Genomic DNA, 23760 nt, shown 5'->3' with positions numbered 1-23760 from the left:
TGACATGGAGTGTTCAGTTAAAGGTTGGATTTGAGAATCTTGGAGTTCTCCTCCAGCCTCAATGAGATCCTGTGATTCTGTGAGTAGGAGTCAAGGGTCAAGAGGGGTAAAGTTGTGTCTTGCATGTTTTGTGTCTTGTGATGTCCAAGTGTATTTTAAGTGCCACATTTTGGGGGTGTGTGCCAAGCTGCCTGTTGTGGGTTGTGTCTCTTGTGCACATGGCTGACACGTGACTTCATACTGTGCAAGACCCCAGAAATTAACACCCAAAAAGGCAAAATTAGATTAATTCTGTCACATTTCACCCCAACCCCCTCAGATCCTCTGCAACTGTGGGAACAGTGAGGGTAATCCACCGTACCAGAGGGAAGGGGTCAGGGGTGTATTATTATGATGGTGACATAAGTGTGATGACATCACCATGGGTGCCATGACAATGACAAGGACATGGACACTACAGTGTCTTAGCTGCAATTTTATTGCTCTGATAGAGGTTGGCATGATCTTGACCTGTACAGTGACTTTACTGGTGATAAGAATGGCAGTGGTGATTTCCCTCTGCAGAACTCCCCTCAATTCACCTAGATGAGATATCAACAGTCCAAGAGGAAGAGCCACTTCCCAGCCAAATCCCCAATACCCCCAAAAAATCCCCAAATTCCCCTCAGAAATCAAAATCTTCCTCATATATTATCCCATAAAATATCTACTTTTCCCCACCAAACTTCCAATTGTTCCCCAAATGCCCAGTTTTCTTTTAATTTAACCCTAAATCCTCAATATTCCAGCCAAGATTCCCACTCTTCCCCCCCAGATACCTAATTTTCCCCAACAAATTTGGTCTTCCCCTAAATTCACAGTGGTCTTCCCACAGTCACAAATTACTGCCCCAAATCCCCACTTTCCCCCCCCTCACTCCTGAATTTACTGCCCAAATTCCCACTTTTCCTCAAAATTCCCAATTTTCTCCTCCCACTTACAACCAGTTGTTTTCTACTGGGGAGGATCCACACCTGTCACCTGGAAGTCATCCACCTGAAAGACCCAGCGTCCCGGGACCTTGACATTGGAGGACGTGGTGATGTTGATGATGGCATTGGTTTGGGATCCGGGAATGTTGTAGAAGTTGGTGTCATCACCACTATTGAATCCTGCCTGGAAAATTGGGGGGATGAATATATAAGGGCTGACCCCACCCAAAGGGGTAGTTGGCCCCTAAAAGGGTTTTAGGATGTGAACATATTTGGTGTCACCCAGAAATGATATGAACCAATCCATGACCATCACTTGCAGGTTTTTCAAGCAAGGCAAACACCCTGGTTCAGAAGCCAGCACGGTGGCCCCCCTTGGCCACTCAGACCATTCTACCCACAAGACATCAATATGATGGATGGCAAAGCAATGGCGTTTATTGCAGGGGAATTTAGCATTTTATAGCCTGGGGTCACTGTGTTACTCCCATCTGCTTACGTCACACCTGGGTGCTATTGGCTAATTGCAGAAGGTTTTACTATCGTAGCAGAGAGGGGTTTTTGCTAACTTTCCGTTACATCCCGAAATCTTCCGCATCACCAGGCCTTAAACTATAACACATCACTATCATGATCATCATCTCCAGAAGAAGCCTGTCTTCATCATCATCATCATCATCATCATCATCATCGTCATCATCATCACTTTCATCACCACTATCATCATTATGATCTCCAATAGCTGGGATGGGCCAACCTCTAACCTTCATCATCATCATCTCCAGAAGATGGGACCGGAAAACTTGACCTCCCCAAAAATGTTGTGGGCCAATCCTGGACCTTCATCATGACCATGATCATTATCCCCAGGAAATGGGTGGGCCAATCCCTGACCTTCATCACCATCATCCTCAGAACATGGAGTGGGAAAACCTCCCCCTTCTCCTTCACCCTCCCCACCTACATGTGCTGGGGTCCCCCCAAGTCCCGTTTCAGCATCCCCATTACTTGCTGCCCCTGTGGTCCACTGGATGTCCCAGTAGCTGAGGATGGTATAAAACATCTTGGAGTCAGTGGTCAGCACAGCCTGGAAGGTGTTGCCCTATGGAGAAAGGTCTCAGAGGTCAAGAATGAACCATGAAGGTAACGGATGGGTTTAGGAGGTCAAAGATAGGTCTGTTGACAAATGCCAATGAGCACTTGAGTGACCTTCAAGCCCCATGGACCATGGACCTCACCTTTTCAGAGGTGGAGCCATAGTAGGCCATGGGGTCCCAAGTGGCCACCATGGGGAAGGGGCTTTTGGGGAAGTACTGGCTGATGTCCTGGCTGATGTCCTCCAACAGCACCAGGTCGGTGGTCTGGCGGTAGAAGATGTCCCCATGTTGTCCACACATTGTCCACATCTGCCCAGTATGGAGCCACGAAAGGGTGCCCATCCACCAGAGGGAAGGGGTCAGGGGTGTATTGTTTGATGGGCTCATCGAAGGAGATCACCCCATTGTTATTCTCCTGGAGGTGACACCAGGAGCAGGTGGCTGCAACAGCTTGACTTGGGTTGTGGGGTCCTTGAGAAGGACCACCATCCATAGGGACCCCCAACATGTATCAACACCCAAAAATCCACCACACACAGGACTCCCCCAAGACCCACCATCCACAGGAACCTTCACCCACAGGATCCCACAACACCCAAAGAATCCCTCAAGATCCCTCAACCTCCCAAGAACACACCACCCACAGGACCCCCCAAACATCAGATCCATAGAACCCCCTAACAGCAACCACCCCCAGGAACCTCCCAAGACCCAACAATCCCCCCAAGACCCACCCCTCAAGGAAACGCAAAAAATCCACCACTCATGTGATTCCACAACACCCACCAAGATCCCACATACCCCAAGATCTACCCAACATGGGAAGATCCAAAAACAACCAACTGCCCCAAGACCCACCAGTCATATGACCATGGACCACACCATCACCCACCATCCTCAGAACCTCCCAAGCTCCTTCAACCCTCCCAATACCACCAGCCCCTCAAGTTCCCCACCCATCTGAAGACGTTTCAGTGCCCAAGCATAAAACCCACTATGAATTTAAGAAGGGTTGATTTTGGGGGGATACACACACATACACACACTCACCCACATACATGAGTGAAAAATTAAGTAGAAATGGAGCAAAAATTTGGAAAAATGGAGGAATTTCTGAAAAATATGGAATTTGGGGTGACCTACAAACACAGTTTGGTATGTTTTCCCATAGAAGGTGAAGGGAACGGAGGGGGTGATCTCGGATGTCCCATCATTGTGTTTGGGGTTGGTTTCATCCCCCTGGTGTGTCCCATAGGAATAGAGCAGGGATCCTATGGGAAAAATAGGATTTGGGAACTGCCCCCAAATTCCTACCCAAATACATAGATTTTGGGGGGGGTAACCAACCAAATTTGAGGTTCCTATGGTCTTGGTTATCTGAAAATGGATGTGTCTTCTCTTGGGTTTTCATGGTGAAACGGGTTAATGGGAATGACCCCAGTGGAATTACATGGGGAACAAAGAGGTTTTGGGAGAATAGTGGGAAAATGGTATGATGTGGGTGGGATAAAGTTTGATTTAGGTGGAAATAATGTTTTTTTAGGGCAAAGCCCCCAAAATTCACCTTTTTCAGATGAGGTTTTAGTGTCCACCATGGAAACTGAAGAAGAAATAGGAAGGAAAGTGAGTTGATTAATCATTTGTCCAAGAGGTATGAAAATAACAACACTTTTTCAGAAGTAAACATTTACCTAATATTAGGAGGAAGAAAACACTAGAGGGTGACATCCTTGACCCTAAAATAACTGTAAAAAACAAGAAATCTTGAAAAAAACCCTATAAATATATCCAAAAAAGCAAACCAACAACCCTCCCAAAAAGAGATAATGCAGTAAAATGAAGTTCCAGAGGCAAAAAAATTCACATTAAAACACCAAACACACACTTTTTCCAGGAATTTTGCGGGGAGGGCTGTGTGCATGTGTGGTACTTTAGACATTCTTAAAAATAATTAAAGTTTTTGAAAAGTTGGCTTTTTAATTTAATTATAGTACATTTTAAAGTATTAATATAATTTAATTCAAGAGATTTAAAAATTTTATTTAATTTTTAATTCATTTTGATTGAATTTTAACTGAAAATTTTAAGTGAACATTATTTCATTTCATTTCAACTTTTAATTCTAAATACATTGCCTTTTTATTTAATAGAGTTTTCAAATTAATGCTATTTTTATTTATCTTCTATTTATTTGGGTTTTTATTTAATTTTTATTTAATTGAAACTTCAGTTTTTGCTGTTTGTATGAATGAAGAAATGTTTCCCCTTCTGTGCTCAAATTCAGGAATTTTTGCCTGTTTTTTCTGAATAAAATGAGGATTATTTACATTTTTTCATGCATTTTTAAGTCATCTAAAGGCATAAATCTTCCTTAAACTAATGAAAAATAAATATTTTAAAGAGACAGTATTCCAAGGAATACCAAAATCCCACTGGAATAAATGTTCCTCACCTGGAATTCAATGTTGTGAAGAACTGCAGCCTGAAAATGAGCTCAAACACCCTCAAATGCTGGTTTTTGCCTTGTCCTGCTGCTTTCATTATCAAAAAAAACCCCATGGAAACAAGGAATTTGCCAGCTTTCCACTCATGCAATCTCTCTGAGCTCTCCCAGGATTCTTTAGAAAGGGGAATTTAATCATGTGTTGAGGCTATAATCACGTGTTAGGGATTTTGGGCTCCTCCAAATGTATTTTTCTTCCAGATGTATTTTTTTAAGCACAGCAAAGACTTCAATAATTTTGGAGTTCTGGAGACACCTCTGGATTCCTCCTCATCCTGTGTGGGGTTTGTGCCCCTTTCCAAACTTTCAACTTTCATCCCTGACTTAATTATTTGAAACAAAAATGTACTTTTCAAATAATTTTAAATTATAGATCCTTTATCTCCTTTTTTATTATGGGGAAGAAAATAGATTATCCCTGTTTATTTGGGATTTTGAGGACTTTTTTGTTGCTATTTGAGGCTGAGAAAAATCTTTATTATGTACTTTGGCCTTTTTTTGTCCAGGAAGAAAAAAAATGTCCTTATACACTGGAATTCTACTTTTTGGAAGAAAAAATAACCCTTTAAACCACCATAATTTTCAGTGTGGTTTCTTTGTTTCTTCTAAAAATAAGTTAATATCTCTGTTGTTAGGGATTTTTTTAAGGGAAAAAACCTCTTATTCTCTTTATTCTACGGAAAAAATTCTTGTTCCTCATTTACCTGGTATTTTTTTCAAGAAAATCCTTTATTATGTATCTCATTTTTTCTTCTTATTTTTCTAAAGGAAAACCCATTCATTTTCATGTATTTTAAAAAACCTCATTTTTCCCAGTTACATATGGGTTTTTTTTAAGCACTTTAAAGTTTTGGGTTTTGGTTTTGGTTTTTTTTGTCTAAGAGCTGGGCTTGGACTTCTCCAGAACCCTCAGCTGGGACTTCTCTCATTAGTTTTGGGAAAAAGCCAGACAGATTTGGGTCTGTCTCCCTGGAGACAGTGGACCGGGGTTCAGAGCGGGGCAAAGATTCTGAGGAATTCACTGGAATTTTGAGGGAATCCCTGGAGGAGTGTCATCTGGGATGCCCCTGTGCATTCCCCTCACCTATGTATGTCCCACACCCCTCGTGGGACCCCATCAGTGGCAAGATCCACCCACCCCCTCCCAAATTCTTCAGAATTCTGGGGTCAGTTTCTGCACCCACCCCCCTCCAGCCCAGTGTGATGAATGGTCAGAGTTTAATGCCCTCCCCAATTCCCCAGTCTCACTCCTTGCCCACTCCTTGCAAATAACCCTAGGACATTCCTGCAAGGAATAAAATTCTATGTGATTTTGTAGGAGAGAGCTAACAACATTGGTAAATTTCTGCCAGGGCCTTGCAGGGAGGGGCAGCAGAATTCCAAGGAAAGGTTAATGCTGGCAGTCACCTTGTGTCACTGTTTTCAGTGTCTGGTGACAAGAGGCATGAAAACCGGACAGTGTGAAATTTCTTGCTCTTTGTAACTTAGCGCATCATGGAGAGGTTTGTTTGGTTCGGGGCTGGTTTGTTCTGTTTTCCTCCCTGATTTAAGGCTTTATCACAATACATGGCTTATATCTGCACTGCTAATGCTGGGATGAACTGCAAAATTGTACTTGCTAAAAATCTTGCTGAATGCTGGTTTTAAAGCTTATTTGCTTTACTATCTTCTTCTTTCGGGATATGAATACTGAATGGATCATGACCATTCTGAGCAGTGTTAAATACTGGTTCTCCTTTTCTCTAGATTGGACCGAACTTTCAGTTCAGGTGAGAGATTTAGATATGTAGTCTGAATTAAAGTAACTGTTTTCTTCTGAAATCCAGTAGCTTCCTTCTATCCTCTGTGAGAAACCACCTTGCTGTCCTCCTAGCCATAGGTGCCTGGGAAACGGCACAATATGGAGAGTAATGACTTTCAAGGCCACCCAAAATTCTGGATGGATCCCTTGCTGAGTATCCAAATTTTAGCTCCTGAAGAAGGCTCAGGATAGCAAAAAACTGGCTGTTTAAACAGCTGAAAGCAGAACTTTGGATACCCATTAGTTTCAAACCTTGGCCTTATAACGTGGTGCTGTGAATATTTGTTGCTGCGTTTGGCCTTGTGAGGATGTTGTTGTTGTTCTTGTAATGCAATCACAACCAGCAAGAATTACAACAGAGAAAGAGAACATCCTTCCCTGCCTCTTCCCTCTTGTACTGATCACAGAACACTGGATTTAAGCCTCACTCCTTTCTGTCTCAGCAGCTGTGACCCTTAACACAATAAATTCTTTGTTTTTCTAGTTGGAGGGAGGGAGTTGACACGTCTGCCACATTTTCCTTCTGGAACCTTCACTCCACAGCATTCCAACAGGGTGGTTTCTGTCACCTTACCGCAAAGCCCCTGGAAAGAGCTGTGCATAGGGCTGTGATGCAAAACATAGTGAAACACTGATCTGATCTGATGATCTTGTGTTTCCTTTCCCGTCGTACTAATGAACTCTGCATGCAGCTGGAAAAAGCGCTGCCTGAAGGATCGTCTGTCCTGCCCAAGGACAGCCTCTGTTGGGAGCGGAAAACAGGCATGACATATTTTAATCAGTGTCCCCAAAGTGTGGCAAGGACAGCCCGACCCTGTTATGGGTCACCGCTGCCGACACCTGCCTGCTGCTGGTGTATGGCTGGTGCACGGAGCCAGACCACCTGGCTGGCTACTGGATGCTGCTTCTCTCTGTTTGACTCCTTCAGTAAACCTGCTGGGGATGCCAGCAGGCTTTCTAAAAAGGCTCTGCAAGCCCCAGTGATGCAGCACAGCTCCCACTCGCTGCTCTACAGCAACAGGACCTCAGTGATGGTTTAGTGTTGCACTGAGTTTATTCATTAATATCCAGGTTTGTAGTGAAAGTTCCTGTATCTGCTCTCTCCTGATGTCTCTGCTTTTAAATCCCTCTACTTAAATTTCTTGTGCCCCCTAATTAGTATAGAGAGAAGGAGACACTGGGTGCACCTCACTGTTTGACACTTGGGTTTTATTTATCATTAATTGTGTTAAATCTTTTTGCAATTGAAAGAGAAGCAAATGCAAGGATACACACAAAGAATCTGATTTACAGCTTTGCAGTAAAGATCTGATCACACATTATTAAAGTTGTAATTCAACTGGCTTGTCATACTTTAGAAAATGAAAAAGTAAAATAAGAAATAATCTATTTTAAATAGGCTTGTCTGTGACTGCTCCATCAAAACTAGCTTTCTTTTTTGTTAGCAAAGGCTCATTTAAAAAAAAAATCTACCCATAAAATGAGGAAGAGTACATTATTACTGCTCAGAATTTCCTAGAGATAAAACTCAGAGAACATAAGATTTCAAAAATTCCACTTTCATTCCCTTACTTATTTCAAGAAATAACAATTTCCAATGCCTAAAATAGCTCAAAAAAGTAAGGTAATATGTTTTTATTTTTTAAACTGAAATTGACATAATTTAGAATAACTCAGTTTATTTTAACATTTATTTGATTTCAAAGCTTTAAGAGTTTAAACTACAGATTTCTTGGCAACAACAAAAATTCTGAATTAGCAAAGGGTTTTAAAAGATGTAAAAAAATCTTAGTCACAACTCAGTTCTACATTATCTGGAACAGATGGAAGGCTTTGAGCACATCCTGATATTGACAGTAGCTCCACTTTCCTATGCATGTGTGGCTTTACAAGCAACCATTTAAGTCCTGGATCTGAATCACACACGCAAACCAGTCATGAAAAAAAGCTGCTCTGTCAACAGAACATAACATTTTAGGATAAAATTTCAAGTATGTACCAAGCATTTATCTGTGACTGAATTATATTTGTATTAGGATGCATCTGTATATAGTGGTGTGAATCAAAAATCTGCCAAGATGACAGCTGTATCATGCTCTGGAAAGTGGACCAGCACTGCATCAGAAAGGAATTTTATTTGCTGCCAGCAGTTTCCAGCTACAGTCAAGACCAAGAAAAAACTACACAACTAACTTATTCTGAGAAGCTATTTATTTTGATCAGACTGTAGCTTCCTTTTGTGATGGCATTGAATACAATGTACTCAGGCTTTCTACAACACACAAAAGCCTAAGAGCAGCCAGGTGAAGAAGATTTTTATCAAAAAATCATGTTGACCATTGACTATTTAAGATTCACAGTGGGTTAGTGTCTTGGTTCTAGAAGACAGGTGTCTGCTAGGGAGAGCAGGAGCCTCCCTTGGGATGAAAAAATGTAGACCCCCTCCCTCCGAATTATTATAAATTTGAAATCAAGGGGCTTTCAGGCAGAGATCTGGGGATAGGAATAACAGTTCTTTACTAGTATAATCAGGCAAACAAACAACAATAACTACAACAATAACAAGAACACAGAACCGGGGACCCCATGACAGCTTTCTCAGCTGAGATGGGATGGAGGAGAGGTTTTGTTTTCACAAACCCCTCGGGCAGTCAGTCCCGGTGCTCCTGCAGGGCTCTGAGGAACAGTCGGCTGGAAACAGCAGGGATGAGCTGAGATCCTGGGTCGGTGGCTGAGGTGTATCAGCAGCTCCGCGGCGGTGGCTGGCACTGCCACACGTCCCGGCAGGACAGGGGGTGCGAGGCCACCAACCAAGAGGGGAGAAGGAGAAGAAGCAGCAGGTCTGTCTGGGTAATGGCGAAAAATTCCCTTCTCTCCACTGCAGCAGCTCTGCCACCCAGCACACGAACGTCCTTCCCCGAAGCCGAGGAAAGCCAGCTAAAAACTGTCCCCACCCTCCTTTTCTGCCCCCTTCCCCCCCCCCCCCGGGCCCGGCTACTCTTTGTCCGTTGTCAAGCACCCCTAAGTACCGGTAGTTAGGTTGTCCCAGCACATCATGGGTAAAAATTCCCCGGGCAGGCCAGTCTTGTTGCTGCTTTATGCATTATTTGTGCTACTGGTTTACTTCTCACAGCCTGTCAACAGGCTTTGAACTGGGACTAAGGTTTAATTGAACCTGTGTACAATTAAGAGGATAAAGCAGATTCAGCCTTTTTTTTTTTTTTTTTATGAGGGAGGGACTCTACATCGCTGCTAAGGTGTCTGGCCACTAAGATCTCCAATTAAATCAAAGATGATATTCAGTAACTTAGAAAGCCAAATTTCACAAATTTTGTGCAGATGCTCTACAGGATTCAGAAGAGTAGATCTTGTACTAGTGTGTAGTTTCAACTTTGAACTTATTTTCTGACTGTGATAAATGTAACCTTGGATAAAAATTCGTGAAAGAATAAATAAGTATATAACTGTATTTGTAACAATGTAAAAATTATATAAAATATAGTGTGGCCTAAGGATTTCTCCCCAAACCCAGCAGTAACTACCCATTCAGACGGTAACGACCCTAGGCGACGTTTATCAGCCTGAAAGAAAGAGCAGGACACGGACAATCAGGCTAAACAATGAGAGGAGCCAGGCTGAGATGCCCATCGGCTCCACACCACACCTGGACACTCCACCCTGCAAGCCCCAAATGAAGATGCAATCAGGCCAGACAATGAGAGGAGCCCAGCCGAGATATCCATCGGCTCCGCACCGGACCTGGACACTCCACCCTGAGAGTCCAACCGAAGATACAATCGGGAAGCACTCAGAACCTTTCACATGCGAGCGGACTCTGCCCAGTCGTCTATTGATTCAGTTCCACGGTTCCAGGAAATTCATTCAACCAGCCATCTAAACTCTTTGTTGAACAGTAACTGCTCGGAGTTTTGGCCTCAGGACACAAAATCCCTATAAAAACCTCGGACAGTCTACCCTCCTTCGTGGATTTGGGTAAATCTGTACCTCTGGGTATAGACCCCTGTCCACCCAGCGCTGCGCTGTTTATTTTATTGTGGTTTTTTTCTCTCGTTGCTGGTGCTTGAAATTATTTTATAATAAATCGCTTTTTTATTAACCCTATTTTGCCATTGCATTTATAACAGATTGGTGCCGTGAACTCGGATCGGAGAAACTGCGGGGAATCTCACTGCCCAGGACGGGTACCCCCGCTGATTTTGGTGGCCTGGTGAGTTGAGAACCCCCGTAGCTCATTCCGACGTCCGAACTAAATTTAGGCTGAGATAAAAACCACAATAAAAAGGAAAAGGATCCGGATCGGAGAGCTCGGGAAGGCACGGAGCCTTCGGGAAGCCGCGGCTTGTTTTGCTCGTAAAACGTCTGTTGTGCACAAAGACATCCACGCAGGAAAATAGCTGTAAGTACTGCTGGTTGAGTGGGCGATCGGGCGAGTGTGTGAGACGTGATCTGATCACGGGGCGAGTGTGGACTTCAAGGCCGCGTTTCTATCCTCCCGCGAGGGAATTGGCCGGCCGCGAAGGAAGCGATCCAGAGTGAAAGCTTTTTTTCTCGACACACACTTGTAAAAACCTGAGGCCAAAGGGTGTCTCGGGGGACTGATCGCAAGGAACTAAAAGGGGAAGGATACGTCCTGTCGAGCTCGGGAACTGGTAAACCCTTTTAGTTAACGGACCCAGGTAGAGGTCCGGAAGAGGATCAAAAGTACCGATTACAAGAGACCTCAGCTCAGCTCGCTGAAGGGTGAGTATCGGCAAAATTTTGATTCCTAGAGTAAGCACACAACGCAGAAACTGATATCGACTCATGGAGAAGTCGAAGACAGGTAAGAAAATATATTTTCGAAGTATGGGGCAGAAAAAGAGTAAGCTTCAAAGAAGAAGCACAGGGAAAAATTCCTCCGATCAGGGGGAGGAATCACCAGACATCCCGCTGGAAAGTCCCTTGGGGTGGATGCTAAAACACTGGGAAGATTGTCCCCAGAGGAAGGGGAAATCAAAGGCAAAATTGATACATTATTGTATGGAGGTTTGGGGAGGACAGGAGTTGAGAAGTCACCTCACTTGGCCAGTGTTAGGCACATTTGAAAAATGGACGTGTTATAAGTTATAAGTTATAATAAGTTATTCTCCTATGTGGAGAACAAGGTCCCCTCAGATCCTGAGGAGAAGGAATATGCTAAGCTCTGGGTAAACGTCAGAGTAGGGCTATTCTCAATGAAACAAAAAGAAAAACATGAGTCGAGAGCTGAATCCTGGGAACCCCTCGACGACTTACCACCCCCATATCATGGACCGGCTGGACCTTCCTCTGCAGATCAAGTGGTGCCTTCAGCACCCTTGGGCCCCCGAGACCAACCCACTGAGATGCATGTGTCTCAAGCGGGAGACTCGGTGCCAGCAGCGATGCTGGCAGCCCTTCCCCTTTCCCTGCCTGCAAACACCGTAGCCACAGTAGCCTCTTCGGAGGTTTCTCCTGCACAAGGCTGGGGATCACCCTATCCGTCCTTGCCGGTCCAGACGCCACAACGGGGACCCTCCCACACAACGGAGGGGATCCCTCCCGTCAACCGGGTGGTGGTGGAGTTCCCATAATTGATAACGGGGAGGCAACCCACAATCACCAACTCCACTCCCGCAAGTAGAACCCGTTTGAGAGCAAGAATGGTGGATAATGAATGGGGAGAGAGTGAAGAAGGGCACCGGTTGTTCCCTCTTAGGGAAGTACCGACGGCCCCGGGAGTGATCGGTTTTGTGAATGTACCCCTTAACTCTGGAGATGTAAGGGCATTTAAGAAAGAGATGGGGCGGTTGTTGGATGATCCTTTTGGTGTGGCTGAAAGGTTAGACGAATTTTTAGGGAGTAGTATTTATACCTTTGACGATCTTATGGCAATCCTGAGATCATTGTTTAATCAGGAGGAAAGAGAGATGATTAAACAAACCGGTATCAGAGACTGGGACAGACGCAATCCACAGGGGACGCCAGGTAACCAGAAATGGCCTAGCGCAAGCCCGAGCTGGAATGCACAGACGGAGGAAGGCAGACGGAACATGATGGATTTAAGGAGCATAATTGTCCAAGGTATAAGAGAAGCGGTCCCTAGGGGCCAGAATATTAGCAAAGTCTTTGGAGAGTGTCAAGGGAAAGAGGAACCACCCACTGAATGGATCGAGAGATTACGGCGAAGTTTACAGATTTATTCTGGGACTGACCCGAACTCTCCTGTGGGGGAGGTTCTGTTAAAAACACAATTCGTTGCTAAATCTTGGGAGGACATTAGGAGAAAATTAGAAAAGATCGAGGGGTGGCAAGATAAAAGCCTCCAGGAGCTCCTAAGGGAAGCTCAAAAAGTATACATGAGGAGAGAAGATGAGAAGCAGAAATTACAAGCTAAGGTTTTAGTAACTGCAGTGAAAGAGGTCCAGAAACAAGAGCAGATACAGGGTAAGTTTAAAACACTGCCCGGAAAAGGTCGAGGTTCTCACCGGGCTCACGGAGAGAACCCCCTGAATGTTACTATTGTAAACACGTAGGACACGTTCAGTGGAATTGTAAACAAAGAATAAAAGACAAGAAAATTTTTCAGGAAGATTAGGGGTGTCAGGGGCTCTTTAATTTGGGGACCGGAACATCCAAGGAGCCCTTCATAAAATTAAAAGTGGGACCCCAACGACAGGAGGTAAGTTTTCTTGTGGATACTGAGGCAGAGAGAAGTACCCTGCAGAAATTGCCATACAGATGTGTGGCTAGCAGAGAAAAAGTTTTTGTAATCGGTGCAAAGGGAGACCCCTTTGAAGTGCCTGTAATAAAAGATGTGGAAATAGAATCTGAAAATAAAATTTGCTTAGGGAATTTACTATTAGTGGAAGAAGCAGATTACAATTTATTAGGAAGGGACATGATTGTCGCTTTAAGAATTAATATCATGATTAAAAACTCTGAATTGGTGGTGAAAATATTTAAGTTGACTCCTAAAGATGAGGAGAAAATAAACCCTGAAGTATGGCATTCAAAAGGAGAGGTAGGAAAGCTAGATATCAAACCTATCAAAATAGAATTCGAGAACTCTGAGGACCCTATAAGGGTTAAACAATATCCCATCCCGATGGAGGGGAGAAGGGGGTTGAAACAAATAGTTGATGACCTCCTAAAAGGAGGTACTTTAGAACCTTGCATGTCTCAACATAACACCCCCATCCTGGCTGTAAGGAAGACGGATGGCAGCTTCCGATTGGTCCAGGACCTAAGAGCGGTAAACACTAGGACCCGGACTAGATTCCCGGTGGTGGCCAACCCCTATACTTTACTAAATAGACTCTCACCGGAAGATGTGTGGCACAGTGTGATTGATTTGAAAGATGCTTTTTGGACTTGCCCTCTGGATGAAAGGAGTAGAGATTATTTTGCATTTCAGTGGGAGGACCCAGATACAAACCAAAAGCAACAGCTAAGGTGGATGGTCCTCCCCCAGGGGTTCGTGGAGTCTCCGAACCTTTTCGGGCAAGCTTTAGAACAAATGTTAACCCAATTTGTTCTTGAGGACAGGACAAAGCTTTTGCAGTATGTAGATGACTTGCTAATAGCTGGACCGACTGAGGAGAGCGTGAGGAAAAGCACGATTGCCTTGTTGAACTTTCTAGGAAAGAAGGGTTTGAAAGTCTCAAAATCCAAGCTGCAATTCACAGAGCCCGAAATAAAATACCTCGGACATTGAATATCTCAAGGGAAAAAAATTGGACCCAGAGAGGGTAGCAGGCATCCTTGCATTGCCTGCACCAAAAACAAAAAGGCAAATTAGACAAATTCTAGGGCTCTTGGGATATTGCAAGCAGTGGATTGAGGGTTTCAGTGAAAAAGTGAAGTTTTTTTGTATGAAAGATTAAACACTGACAGGCTGAAGTGGACTGAACAGGATGAGTCTAATTTTCAGAAATTAAAAACTGTTCTTATGACTGCCCCGGTACTAACTCTACCAGATACGAATAAAGAATTCCAGTTGTTTGTGGATGTGAGTGGACAAACAGCACAGGGAGTCCTGACTCAGGAATGGGCAGGCAAAAGGAAGCCTATAGGGTTTCTTTCAAAAATCTTAGATCCTGTTAGTCGGGGTTGGCCTACGTGTTTACAAGCAATTGTAGCAGTGGCTCTGTTGGTGGGAGAGGCAAAGAAAATAACTTTTGGAGCTCCCCTTGTAGTTTACACTCCCCACGATGTGAGAAACATATTGCAGCAAAAAGCAGAGAAGTGGCTGACTGATTCTAGGCTTCTAAAATATGAAGCCATCTTAATCAGCTCACCCGGTTTGAAATTGAAAACCACTTCTGCACAAAATCCTGCTCAGTTTCTATTCAGAAAAATTAGTACATGATTGTTCTGAGATCGTAGAGCTGCAGACCAGATAAGTTACATCAATGCAAACTGTGATTGTTTTCCATTTATACATTTTAAATGTGCTTATTGTAAACAAATTTGGGTAACCCACTGTTGGGGAGAGTACAAGCCTAAGGGATTGTGTACCGATTGTCTGACTAAAGAACAGGAGGAGACTAGCCGTTTCTTAATACTTGTCACCTGGGCGGGGTTTTTAGAACTTGACTCTCCTGGGTGGTACCTGCTTTTTCAAAAGGGGATTAGAGGTAAACTAGACTCCAAGGCAGAAGCTTTAGAAATCGAGTGCCGAAAGACAGTCAAGGTACCGTGCAGGACAGACACAATTAAGTCGTCTCGGTGGGCTGCTTTCAAAAGAAGGTACGCCATAAAGACTACAAGGGCCCCTGAAGAATATCCTTGCTGCCAAGAAGATGGTAATCCCCGCCGTATATTTTTATATGGGCGAAGGGCAAGGCAGAGGGATACACCGGTGGGGAATCCTGACTGTCCTGAGTCTAGCCGTGTGCTTGGCCGAGGGAATGATTCCCGAGGTACCTCCGGGGGAGCGTCCCCTGGGGAAGTGTGAGCAGTGTCGGTCTGCCACAGATACCAGACGAATAATTAACTGTCCTCCGGAACGTTGTTTGTCTAACGGCACTCAGTATAATCTCTGTGAACTAAAGGGGGAGGTCTAGTGTTACCACTCAGGGGCAGGTTTTAAGGACGGGCAGTCTAAGACTCCTATGAGAAGAAAAACCAAAGCTACCCACTTCAGGTATAAGAGAGAAGTGGGAATGCTCCCTCCAATTCCAATCTGCAGCCAATGTAACAAAACTGTCTGGATAGGAGGAAAAAGACAATCCACCTTTTTAGCATATTATAAAGTCAACCCTTTGTGTTACAATAAAGCAAACTTAAAAATGTGTACCATAAGGGGGAAAGTGTATTGCGAAGGTAAAAATTTAAAACATGAAGAGAAAGCCTCCTTTAGTAATGAACCGATAATTCTTGATTTGTTAAAAAGTGATGATGACCGAGTATGTTTGCAATTCGATCAAGTGTTCTGCTTCTCCAGAGATGAGGAAGGGATGGACCCTGAAAACAAAATAAAACAACTAACCCTAGAATTAAGGAGGCGAGAAGTAGAAATTCGGAAAAAGAGACTAGAACAAGAGAGGCTTAACTCTCTTAGTGAGCACTATGAGCAATTAGAGAGACAATACAGCAATTGGGGATTGCCAGCCCCCAACCAGAATCTTTTCATAGACCTAATGCAAGAAATAGCCACAGAATTAGGTCTATCTAACTGTTGAATCTGTGGCGGTTTAAAGTCGGCTGAAAGGTGGCCTTGGAAGGGAGAGGAACTCATCCCAGAGCAACTCCTAAAATGGGAAGGCTCAAAAATGTCAAAAACAAAATGAAGACCCGAGGGATGGGTTATAGACCAAAGGATAATTGGTACCATCTGCATTAGCAGAGAAGGAAAAGAATTCACTGATTTAGTAGGTTATACCCCATGTATAAACACACTCACAGTGAATTCTGACAGTAAATCAATAACTTGGCAACCTGAACCACCCGCGGGCTATTGGAGTCACACCCGGGGTAATCACTGCGAATGGGTTGAAATAATTGAACTATGTTGGTACAAAAGCTCTGGGTCCAATCCCTTCCAAGCACTAGAAGGCCTGAAAGAATATTGGGATGATCCGGCAAGAACAAACAAAGGCTGGGAAGCTCCCGATGGCATTTACTGGTTATGTGGCAAAAAAGCATATAGTGAGCTACCTAAGAAATGGAAGGGGTCTTGCACTCTCAGAATAATTAGACCCTTTTTCTTTACTCTACCCAGAACAGAAAGTAAATTGCTGGGAGCTCCCCTCTTTGAAACATTAAATAGACAAAAGAGGGAATTAAAACAGGAACTACCCATGGCAGGAGGCAGTCAGAAATGGAAAGAAGAATGGCCTGCCGAAAGGATCATTAAGTATTACGCGCCTGCCACTTGGGCAAACGATGGCAGTTGGGGTTACAGGACTCCCATTTACCTTCTCAACAGACTTATCAGGTTACAAGCAGTAGTAGAAGTGGTTTCCAACCACACCTCAGAGGGCCTAGAACTCCTAGCGAAGCAACATTCACAAATAAGAGCTTTTATGTACCAAAACAGACTAGCTCTCGATTATTTGTTAGCCGAGGAAGGAGGAGTATGCGGTAAATACAATGAATCCGAGTGTTGCATGGAAATAGATGATTATGGAGAGACAATAAAAGGACTAGCTGCCGAAATAAAAAAGGTAGCACATGTACCACTTCAAAAATGGAACTCAATTCTGCAAGCCTCCTGGTGGGACCAGATATTTGGACAGGGGGCTTGGTGGAAAAAGTTAGTGTTCTTTATATCTTGTTCAATTGCCGGAATCATCTTTCTCCCGTGTTTGACTCATTGCTTCATCAGGTTGATTCATTCTGTTGTGCAAGGAATGCAAATTGCCACTCTTCCAATTGACTCAGAAAAAGCACCAGGGAAACCCACTCTTTTCTCTAAACTAATGAAGTTAGAGGAGAAAAGAGAGAACCAGAAGGCAGTTGAAGCCTTAAAGAAATTTGAAAATAAAAACAACCCTTCTCAAGAATACTGTGAGAATTCACTTACAGACTGGGAATAAGACAAATATAGTTAAAACTACACAGTTCTCCCTCAATAGAAATGAATGAAATAACATGAATTTTAATGTGATAAATTATTAGGCAGGGGACTGTGATAAATGTAACCTTGGATAAAAATTCATGAAAGAATAAATAAGTATATAACTGTATTTGTAACAATGTAAAAATTATATAAAATATAGTGTGGCCTAAGGATTTCTCCCCAAACCCAGCAGTAACTACCCATTCAGACGGTAACGACCCTAGGCGACGTTTATCAGCCTGAAAGAAAGAGTAGGACACGGACAATCAGGCTAAACAATGAGAGGAGCCAGGCTGAGATGCCCATCGGCTCCACACCGCACCGGGACACCCCTCCCTGCAAGCCCCAAATGAAGATGCAATCAGGCCAGACAATGAGAGGAGCCCAGCCGAGATACCCATCGGCTCTGCACCGGACCTGGACACTCCACCCTGAGAGTCCAACCGAAGATACAATCGGGAAGCACTCAGAACCTTTCACATGCGAATGGACTCTGCCCAGTCGTCTATTGATTCAGTTCCACGGTTCCAGGAAATTCATTCAACCAACCATCTAAACTCTTTGTTGAACAGTAACTGCTCGGAGTTTTGGCCTCAGGACACAAAATCCCTATAAAAACCTCGGACAGTCTACCCTCCTTCGTGGATTTGGGTAAATCTGTACCTCTGGGTATAGACCCCTGTCCACCCAGCGCTGCGCTGATTTATTTTATTGTGTTTTTTTTCTCTCGTTGCTGGTGCTTGAAATTATTTTATAATAAATCGCTTTTCTATTAACCCTATTTTGCCATTGCATTTATAACATGACTGTTTACCCCTAACACAAATGCTCTGATTCTCTTGTGGAGAAATGTCTCCATTCTCTGTATGCAGTGCATGAAAATGAAGAGAGGAGAAGAGAGGGGAAAAAAGGACACAGAACTTTTTGCTGTCTCAAGTGACAAGAACACTTATGACAATTATTAAGTGCCACCTTAAAGGGATGTTCCCTGTCAGAACCAGACTCTGCCCAACTTGCAATGGCAGGAATTTGTTTACAAAAGCATGCATGTCTTTGTCCTCTATGAAATATTAAAGACCATCTCTAATTTTAACATCAACATGACAGATAATTTCATCTATCTTTTATAATAAGTCCTTTTACATCTGGTGTCTTTCTTTACTCTTACTGGCAGATTCCGTGTTCAACACTGTTCAGCTTTGACTCTCAACATGGTAAAATGCTTCCAGAAGGGTGCTGCTGTCTTCTACCCTCAAAATAGCCTCTGCCTTCCCCAGGTGATTACTGTCACCTTGTTTTGAATTTCCTTGAAAGTTCAGGTGCCCAGAAACTCCTAGGGTCAGCTAACTCTCAGAGTGACTTCCCATACTGACAGAGGCAGTCTGGCTGTGTATGGCTGAGCCAAAGGGAGCAAGGGTGAGTCAAAGGTGCAGAGGGAGATCTCTCTGAGGCATTACAATTCTGAAAATTTTTAAAACACCTGGTTCATACCATCTGTGCTATCCATGACTGTTAAATAAAACAAAAAGTAATGTTCCTGCACTGCACTGGGCTGAGGTGGAGACTTCCTCATAACAACACTTATGGGGCTATGTTTCAGATCTGGGACCAAAAGAGTATGTACAACACACTGGTGATTTATTATTGCTGAACAGTGTTTGAACAGCATCTACACCTTGTTTGCTTCTCTGTGCTCCCCCAGGGAAAAGGTGGGGTTTGGAAAAGTGATGGCATTTGGAACAGCTGGGACTCAAAGTGACTCAAAGCAATATCCTGTATCATCCAGGTCCATGCTCAGTGGTGAAAACTGCAAGAGGTGGAGAGGAACTCTTCCTAAAGTAGCCACTTCATGGAGACTGTCTGGGCCCCAGTTTGCTGGTGAGAGGTGGGTAGATGATTGACTTTGCATCACTTTTCTTTTTATTTTTTTATTCCCTCCTTATTTATCAGATGGTCTTTATCTGAACCCATGAGATTCTCATGCTTTTGCCCTTCTGTTTCTCTTCCCCGCCCCTCTGGCAGAGACAGATCAAGCAAATTACTGTTTACCTATGAGGGACTTACCCAAATGAAACAGAATAAAGAAATACTCTCTTTCATTAAAAAGGCTGAGGGAAGTGAAAGGCCAACAGAGGAACACTGGACTGAGTACAGAAACATTTCTCAATTGTGCTTGATGGTGGTGGCTACATCAAAAACGTCTGGAATCAGACTTTTGTAGTTCTGGGCAATAGAATTTCGGCCTGATTGTAACACCACTGTTCCAGTCTTGTCAAGCAATTTACCAGGCATTTATCTGTAATTGTTGAGTTTCTATAGGCAGTCTAGTACTCTCCATTTATCTGTGTTTTGGGAAATTATGGATATGGCTTAAGCCAAGCAAAATTCTGCTGACTAGAAGTAACACAAGTGTGTAGGTACATTAGAATGTACTGTAGAGCAAAACGAGTAGATCTGCACAACAAAACATTCAGGACTAACGTTCACATCACACAGATTCAGCGTGTTCTATTTAGAGTAAGCCTAGGCTGGTCCTGTGGACTGAAAGGCTGAAGGAGGTGGAACATTTTAGGAGACCCTCTGGATGTCAGGGTTTGGTTAAGCCTTTTCCAGAAAAATGCCCATCATCATGAACTGAAAGGGCTCCATGAAATGAATGTGTGCATGAATATGACTGGGAAATTCACTCTTGAGCCCAGCTGAAGTGGTAATACACCTATGTTATCCAGAAGGAGATACAGAGTTCCAGAAATAATGTTACCTTCTTCTGAAGCCACAAGCAATACCAACTCCTTTCACTAAAATTTAAATTAAGGCTCACAAAATGTAAGGCATAATGTATAGCAATTGATTTTAAGGATTCATGAGGATCTACAGTAATGGGTGTTTTTGTCTGTGATGAGACCTGTGGTCTTTGCACAGGTCCTGCCTTCCTGTCATTATTTGGGAGACATTACTTTCAAGAGGTCTTAAGAGGCTGGCCAGGTTTACCAAACTAATTTGTATTTTTCTGCTGTTATGTTTTTGTTTCGTTCCTTTTAAGGGAAGGGCTGTTGGAAAGCAATGACCTGATCTTACATCCACATGAGGTGATGCAGGGCAGGACACAGTGGCTCTAACCATGGATTCCAGGGTGACGGCTGGAAGGGATTTCTAGGTGATCCAGCTGGACTGTGCTCTCCTAGCCAAAGAGTAGAATTCAGTTTGGAATGTCCAGTCTAAAGCCACTGAGCCACACTTCAGTGAGATTAAATGTTTGTGGTCACTGGGAACTACTGACAGAACACATGTGACATTATTGTCTTGAAAAACCAGAAAGTGCGCAGGAATATTTTTTTTTTTTTTTTTTTTTTTTTTTTTTTTGGTGTGGAATGTCAGAGAGAGAACTTGAATAAAGAACTTGTCTCCTTGGCTTTTTCTCTGTTAAGTCTATCTATTTCCAGCTGCTGGGGGAAGTGAGGCAGTGCCAGAGACCAGGGCCTTGTCCTGAAGCTCTCAGGTTGTCACAAGTATGGGAATTCAGTCATCAAGTTCCTTACAGTGCCATAAATACAATGCCGAAAACAGCCTTTTGGTCAGTAAAATAGTATTTTTGATACCATTTGGGCCAAAGAAATTATTTTCTTCAAATCTCTGCAAGAAGAGGCAGGTGTTGACCATCAGTTTACAATATGACAAAGCAACCAGAGGTAACCTCAGAGTCTCTGGAATTCACAGAATTTACATCAGATTGTAAATGTGCACAAGTCTGGCAGATACCTCTGGGGACCCTACAGAGATCCCAGTCCAAAAACATGCAACTTGTGCAGGGTGGGATATCCCCTCTCCTGTGAAGGCAGCAGGGTCTTGCACAGTCAGAGTCAGCCTCAGCACCTGCTGATGCCCACTGTTTTCAGTGTGACTCCTCTAATAAGTATTAATTATTTCTGTGTATAGCTCTTTCAGTAGTTACTACAGACTTACTTTTACACATGGCAGAGGAGGTTAATGACCTGGAATCTCACAAGCACTGTATCATAATTATGTCAGTCATTAAATCTCTAATGGTATGTTTGAAATATGGGAGAGGCAAATCTCATCTCGCTGTTCTCTCATGCTCCAAGCTGCCTTGAACATTTTCATACTTGGTGAACTCAGGAGAGGCCAAGGATGTTAAACTCCATGTAGAAATAAGGCTGTCAGATCAGTGGTGTGTTTCATCTATCTCTCACCTCTGAAATTAGTTACATTTGTAGGGAGAATTATTGTCATGTCTAAAGAGTGGCCTGGCTGGTGAGTGAGGACATGCTGGCTGCATTCTCCCTGGTCAGTGGCTGGTTTTTACACCTGTGGATGTGCCACTTCAGCCTTTTGTGTCTTTATTTGTTCTGCCACATACTTTCATTAATGACTGCAATTGAATGAATTTCAAGAGCTGTAGGATCAGGATAATGAGCCCCTCGTTTTCTGCTGTTGTACCAAAAATCTTTGCAAAGCCAGGCCACGAGTCAGTGACCATCTGGAGTTTTTCTGGTAGTACAAAACTGTTGTGGTGTGGACACCTGGATATATCCTTCATTTCAGCTTCATTTTAACACTACTAAGTACAGGTAAGTAAATAGGTAAGTTTTCCCTGAATTTTATGTCCAGTAGCAGTTCAAATTACTTCCTGAGCCACAGAAATTGAAGGCTGCTGAGTAACCAGCAGGGTGGGTTTTACCCTTCTGTCAGCCTGCTAAAGGTTTTGAGCTTATCACAAATTTTGATTTTGAAATATCAATTTAAGAAAACCAAAACATAGATAACATACATTTTCACTGAAACAGTTCCTTTCAGTTTTTAAATTTCAGAGGGATAAAGAGGAAAATCTCGAGAATGCATCTTGTTTGGCAACATGTGTGATGATATTGAAGTACAAAAGTATTGTGATCAGATATTTAAAGAAACCAGACTTGTTCATTTATTTTTAACATTCTTTGTTTTATTTATTTTTAATTAAGTTTTGACTAAAAATTCTGTTTACTCAGTAGCTTTCAATTTCTGTGGTTAACAAAGGTAAAGCACATTTTTATAGATTAAAATCCCAAATATTTTTTTAACAATAATGATTAAATCTAGGGTTCTAAATTTACAGGTTATACTAAATAAAGTGTTTTATTTAGTATAAATAATATTTATACTATTATTTAATAAATATTTAATTATGAAATAATTTTAAGCACACATTTCTTTGATCAGTGAGTTTGCTTGACATTTTCCCTCAAACAATTCAAAAATCATTCTGGTAACTACACAAAAACACACTTATTGTCCTGAATAGCTTTATTATTAACAATTGTTAATAAGTTTAAATTGATCTATAGCTTCTGAAAATTTGGGGATAAAACCTCAAAGTTCACTTACTTAAAGGGGAGGAAGAAAAATTACAATTATTATTTTTTGAAGTTATGAAAGAAAAGCGAAAGAACAGAATGCATTCATAAGCAAGAGGGATGAAACACTGACAATGATACTATTGAAAGATTCCTGTTAACAAGACTGCTCCTAATACAAAAATATGTTTTAAATGGCTTCTTGGAATTCTCATTAGTTGTAGATATCATTAGGAAAAGAAAAAAGCCAGAAATAAAATTATTTTGAGCAGGTTTTTTTTTTTTACAAATGTTACTGATTTATGTCTTCATGTAAAATTTTTTATTACATATCTTGATTTTTAATGCCATATCACAGGCTAACTCCTGGTTTTCTTAGGAAAACATTTATTTTAAGACAAGAGTTCAAAACTGTCAGAAAAACTTGGTAACTCACCTGCTTTTCCCATTGCGATTCCTTTACCAAGCAATTTCACACTTTGTGGTTTCATGCTGATTAAAAAAAAAAAAAAGCTCAGAGCAAATTCCTCTACCACTCTTTGTGTTCATCATCTTTATTCATTAGTTTTTACAAAGAGTTGCATGACTGAATTTCTGTGCCAAAACTTTTTAACCAAACTCAAATGTTTGGTTACAAAACTCTGCTGGAGTTAGCCAAAACTGAAACCAAAACCAAACCCAAACCAAAACAAAAAAAAAAAAAAAAAAGGAGCACTTGCCATTTCGGAGTTTATTGTCAGGTATTGCTAATGTTTAATTTTAACTATGTTAATCTAGAAGTTATGTGGCAAGGGCATGGTGGTACCATGAGACCAGGTAAATACACTGAGCAATATTTGAATAATCATCTGAAGCATTTGATAATGTTTGGGGTTGGTTAGGTTTTGGGTGCTTTTTCTGTTTTTATGTAAGCTATTTAGGAAATCCCATTAAGGAGAAAAGTAGAATGATCTG

At 42.4% G+C, this 23760-nt stretch overlaps 1 pseudogene; it reads right to left on the bottom strand.

Annotated features, from left to right (window-relative positions):
• Positions 1-315: 315 nt before the first annotated feature.
• LOC106628791 (sushi, nidogen and EGF-like domain-containing protein 1) lies at positions 316-23255 on the bottom strand (annotated as a pseudogene).
• Between the last annotated feature and the right edge of the window lie 505 nt (positions 23256-23760).

This window comes from Pseudopodoces humilis, chromosome 4, assembly GCF_049639895.1.
Source record: "Pseudopodoces humilis isolate 2021_Gansu_Grassland_sample_001 chromosome 4, ASM4963989v1, whole genome shotgun sequence".
In the NCBI taxonomy this organism is placed as follows: Eukaryota; Metazoa; Chordata; class Aves; order Passeriformes; family Paridae; genus Pseudopodoces; species Pseudopodoces humilis.
The sequence above is the reverse complement of the archived record's forward strand: the minus strand, read 5'-3'. Positions and strand labels throughout refer to the sequence as shown.